Here is a 5,416-nt window from a genome sequence, read left to right on the forward strand (position 1 = left end):
CCGACAACAAAACCGTGGATTTTTTTCCAACGGATATTCGCTCAAACCTGTCTTGCATACACACGGTCACACAAATGTTGTCGTAAATTCCGAATGTCAAGAACGCGGTCACGTACAACACTACACTGTGCCAAGAAAAAAGAAGTTCAATGATTCCGAAGAATGCGTTGAATTGATTCCGAGCATGCGCAGGATTTTTGTGCGTTGAATTGTGTACACACAGTTGTAATTTCCGACAAGAACTTTTGTTGTCGGAAAAATTGAGAACCAGCGCTCTCAAATTTTCCGACAAGAACTTTTGTTGTCGGAAAAATTGAGAACCAGCGCTCTCAAATTTTTGTGGTCGGAAATTCTGACAGCAAGCTCACATCGAACATTTGTGTGTAAAGGTCACTAAATGATGTGACATACTTGGATAAAATGCTGCACCTCTTAGTCACAGGTTCCACAACCCAACAGATGATTTATGCGGAAAAAGAGATGAGACACCAGCCCATTATAACTGTAGTTTAAAGCTGCAGCCATCTGCTCCAAATGTTCTATGACCAAGGGATCAACCGCAGCAGTAATCAGTTATTTCTATCAGGCTTTCACCAGTCAGCCAAAGTCACAGCTAAGATAGGGTGAAGATCTGGACCTTCCAGCGAAAAAAAGAGCAGTAGAATGGGCCTCCAACTGCTTAATCATTGGGGTCCGTAAGTAGAGGCGCGTCTTCTTTCGGAAAGGTGGTTGTTTAACGGCACACTGCTGGATCCACATTGGGGGCAGACCACTTTTTAACAAAGTTATGTTCAAACTAGTACAGGGCTAATAAATGCATGGGGGTGCAAACATCTTGTTGCATTGTTTCCAATCTCCATAGAGCAGTGGTTCTCAACGGCTGTCCTCAGGATGCACTAACAGCCCAGATTTTAAGTATTGCCTTGGGGAGATACAGACTGGAATACTGCAATCACTGAGCAGCAAATGATATTACCTGTCATGTATTTTAGTTATCTTGCAAACCTGGCCTGTTAGTGGGCCCTGAGGACAGGAGTTGAGAACCACTGCCATAGAGGAAGACTTAAAACAGTGTGTAAACCAAGACCTTTTTGGTGGTCCTAGGAGCGCTAAAGGACCCAAGACTGGAAACAGCCCTGTTAAAAGCAGCAAAGGCTGACCCTCTAGTCTTAAAGTGGTGTGCACCGCATCAATAAAAGCCAAAAGAGCCCCTTTCAATTTGGGAGTAATGGAGAGTGCGACTCCTCAGCTGTAAGCTCTTCCAGTTGGGACTAAAGTGACATTGAATTAGACAGTCTCACAACTGATAACTCAGAGTCCACTAATGCCACAGGCAGATCAGATACAGAATCTGCAGGGGAAGGTGCGGAGCATGCTTGTGGCCTCGGTGTTCAAAGTCTGCAACTTACTGGGTATTTTGGCCAAAAAGGCATGCATGACTGTGGCAAAAACCTTCAGAAGTAGAGGATGCTGCTATACCCAACCCAAGCTAAGGCAGACTCCAAAAATAGGACCAGAGGACTTGATTTTAGGCCGTGGATATTGGCTGCATCAGTGGGACATGCTGCTATCAGGATCAGAGTCTTTAATAGGACATGAGCTGGGTGCGCATGGTACAAAGGAATTTTTCCCCCTGTGTCTAGAACCAGATATTTGAAACTTCTTGGCAATAAAGCAATGTAAGCTCAGGGTGTGGCCTCTGGTACTCCCAGAACCCAAACACTGCTGGCAGATGAGGGTTGGAAGGCCTCAAGTGACCACAGTATATACAGGTGGGCAGCTGGAAGAGAGCGGAGTTCTACTTGCCTCTTTGCAATACAGGAGCAGCAGTGAGGCGATGCTTCCTCACTGCTGAATGCACCCAGCGGATGTCGGCACTCATTTCCCCTAGCATTAATCCCTTCAGCGGTGTGAACCAGTGAAAACTGAAATTTCAAAGCAACATAAAGATCCAAACAGGTGAGGTAACTCCTGATGCTCAGCCTAATGAGCCTACGCACACAGTGAGCTGTCAGGGATGGGGCAAGAGCCAAGGCTATACCAACCACTCTGGACCTGAAAAGATCTTTGTGACTAATTTGTTATATGAATGGGACCCAGAAAGCACCTTATGTGGAACCCAGTGAGGGTCACTTTAATGCTAGCCCTGCAATGTCCAGATAGGCTATGCTGGATAGCTGCAAACCTAGAGACTTGCTTTTAGCAGCAAATGTACAGAAGAGGTTTTGAGAAACCGACCAGAAGCATTTTACCTTTCTGCAAAAGGTCTGAATAGTGAAAACAACTTTGCTTCTTACAGTAATTCCATCTTAGAAGGTTACTCCCGCTGTGATCACACACAGCGGGAGCTCAGCGGCAGATTGCCGTTCTGTCAGTAGGGGGAAGGTATCTATCCTGTGTTCCTACAAAGGAGTATTAATGTCACTGGTCCCCAAAAAGTGTCTGTGTCCGATTTGTCTGCTGCAATATCACAGTCCTGCTATAAGACGCTGATCACCACCATTACTAGTAAAAAAAAAAATATAAAATACCCCAAAGTTTACGCAAACCAATCAATATATGCTTATTGGGATTTTACCAAAAATATGTAGCAGAATACACATTGGCCTAATTTGATGAAGAAATCTGATTTTTCCATTTTTTTTTTTTTTTTATTGGAAATGTTTTATAGCATAAAATTGTAGCTTTTTTGAGTTTATATTGCAAAAAATAAAAACCGCAGGAGGTGATCAAATACCACCAAAAATGGACATACATTTTATGTGGGTACAGTGTCACACGTGCATTTGTCAGTTAAAGTGACGCAGTGCCCCATCGCAAAAAATGGCCCCGTCAGGGGGCAGCGGTAAATCTTTCAGAGGTCAAGTGGTTAAAAAAAAAACAACCCAGGAAGGTTTACACCTGGTCAGTTGATATTTTCCCAGTTATGGCGATTGATGGTGATTGATCAGTTTAAAAAATGTCCATACTTTTCCTTTTTTATTTGCTTAATATCTGCTGGTATAAATTTTTAAGCCAAATATTAAATAAATTAAAGGATGTTACTCTAACACAGGGGTGGCCAACCAGTGGCCCGGGGAGCCCTCTGATGTGGCCCGCGACCTCCTGTTCTGGAATGGTGGGTTGGCACCCCAGATCGCAGGCTGCTGACCCTCCATACCACAGCATCAGTGTTGTGAATGAAAGCGGCTGCGGAGCAGAGCCCCATAAGCCGATGCTTCCTCTACAGCGCAGGCTTTTGCCACAGGCGGAGTCTATGGCAAAGTTCAGCTAACCCGCAGGATAGACACAGGTGCACTACGCTGACTCTGTGGTGTGGGTAAACCGCAGCACATCAGTGTAAAAGCAGTCTTATGCCCTTTTCACATGATCAGCCCAACCAAATGGGACACCTCTATAGAGCAACAGATGTCTGTTTACGCCTGCCTACCTCCAATTCGAAAAACAGAAGAGAATGTGTCCCCTTTCATCTGGGTGGATCGGAGGGCCTATAGAGTAGCCAAGACATGTCATCCGCCCGCTCATTGTGGCCCTCGACTGGTTACCAAGTTGCTTATGTGGCCCTCGTTTTTCAAAAGGTTGGGCACCCCTGCTCTAACATTTCATATTCCTGATATGTGCAAAAAATATCCTGTTCTTTTGAAATACCTGGTCCAGTCCCCCTGTTTTCCTATTTCAAGCATGAGAGCACAGCCACCAGAGCGTGGCGAGTTTTCTGGCTATGCTGGGAGCACAGCCTGCCTGTCCTCCAATGATCAGACTTATGCTAATATGCACCCCCCTGCACAGCCATTCATTGGAAAGATTAGTCCTGTTTCTCCACCCCTAGTGCTCCAAGCGCCTTATGCAGCTGAGAACACAGAATATGTGATTATTTAAAACAGACACGTAAAGTTTTTTTTTTTTTTTACAATGTGGGACTTTGGTTCCACTTTAATCTGGCCACCAATGGGATTGGTAGAACCATGCTAGTTTTGCATAGTGACTGCTTGCTTTCAATCGGCTGTTTGTTTTCTATGCACAAAATAAACCCACATTATGGACTAGAAAATTCACTAAAAACCTCCCAAACCAGTAGTGCGACACATGAACAGGCCTAAGCTGCAAAGCTGAAAGTGCTGCTTATGGTTCACCCTGACATGCATACAGTGCCTTGAATCAGCAATGAGCATATAATACCTTGAAAAATATTCATACCCCTTGAAATTTTCCACATTTTGTCATGTTACAACCAAAATGTAAATGTATTTTATTGGGATTTTATGTGATAGACCAACACAAAGTGGCACATAATTGTGAAGTGGAAGGAAAATAAGTAAGGTAGTTTTACATTTTTTTTTACAATTAAATATGTGAAAAGTGTGGTGTGCATTTGTATTCAACCCCCCGAGTCAATACTTTGTACAACCACTCATCTGACCAGAGCACCTTCTTCCACATGTGTCCCCCCACATGGCTTCTCTCAACCTGCAAATGGGACTTCTTATGGCTTTCTTCTTGCCACTTATCCATAAAGGCCAATATTTGTGGAGTGCACAGCTAATAGTTCTCCTGTGGACAGACTCTCCCACCTGAGCTGTGTATCTCTTCTTCAACTCCTCCAGAGTTACCATGGGCCTCTTGGCGGCTTCTCCGATTAATGCTCTCTTTGCCCGGTCTGTCAGTTTAAGGGAAGACTGTATCTTGGTAGTTGTGCCATACGATACATTTCCAGATGATGGATTGAACAGTGCTCCCTGAGATATTCAAAGCTTGGGATATTTCTAACCTAACTCTGCTTTAAACTTCTCCACGACTTTATCTCTGACCTGTCTGGTGTGTTTCTTGGGCTTCATAATTCTGTTGGTTCACTAACAAACCTGAGATTAAATTACACACAGGTGGCTTCAGAAAGCAATTGGCTCCACTAGATTTTAGAGCCATCAGAGTAAAGTGGTCTGAATACAAATGCACGCCACACTTCTCAGATATTTATTTGCAAAAAAAAAAAACAATTATAATTTTCCTTACACTTCACAATTATGTGCCACTTTGTGTTGGTCTATCACATAAAATACATTTACATTTTGGTTGTAACACAACAAAATGTGGAAAATTTCAAGGAGTACGAATACTTTTCCAAGGCACTGTATGATCGATCGTTTCTGATCTGTAGCTTGTGGTGATATTACAACACCAAAAAGACCATAGCCGAACAAACCATTTGCTAGATGGTATTTTGCCCAAAAATATAGCTAAACATAACCAACACCTGGTTATGCCCTTCCTTCTTTATTGGAGGCAGCATATTTATTGCTGTGTATATATAGCATGTATGTGAGGTTACATAGTTCATTAAGAAATGCTCACTTTTTTATTTTAGTATATATAAAGCAGCTGGTAAAATACATTATGCACAAAAAAAAAAACCTTAATG

Source organism: Rana temporaria, chromosome 4 (genome assembly GCF_905171775.1).
Source record: "Rana temporaria chromosome 4, aRanTem1.1, whole genome shotgun sequence".
NCBI classification, from domain to species: Eukaryota; Metazoa; Chordata; class Amphibia; order Anura; family Ranidae; genus Rana; species Rana temporaria.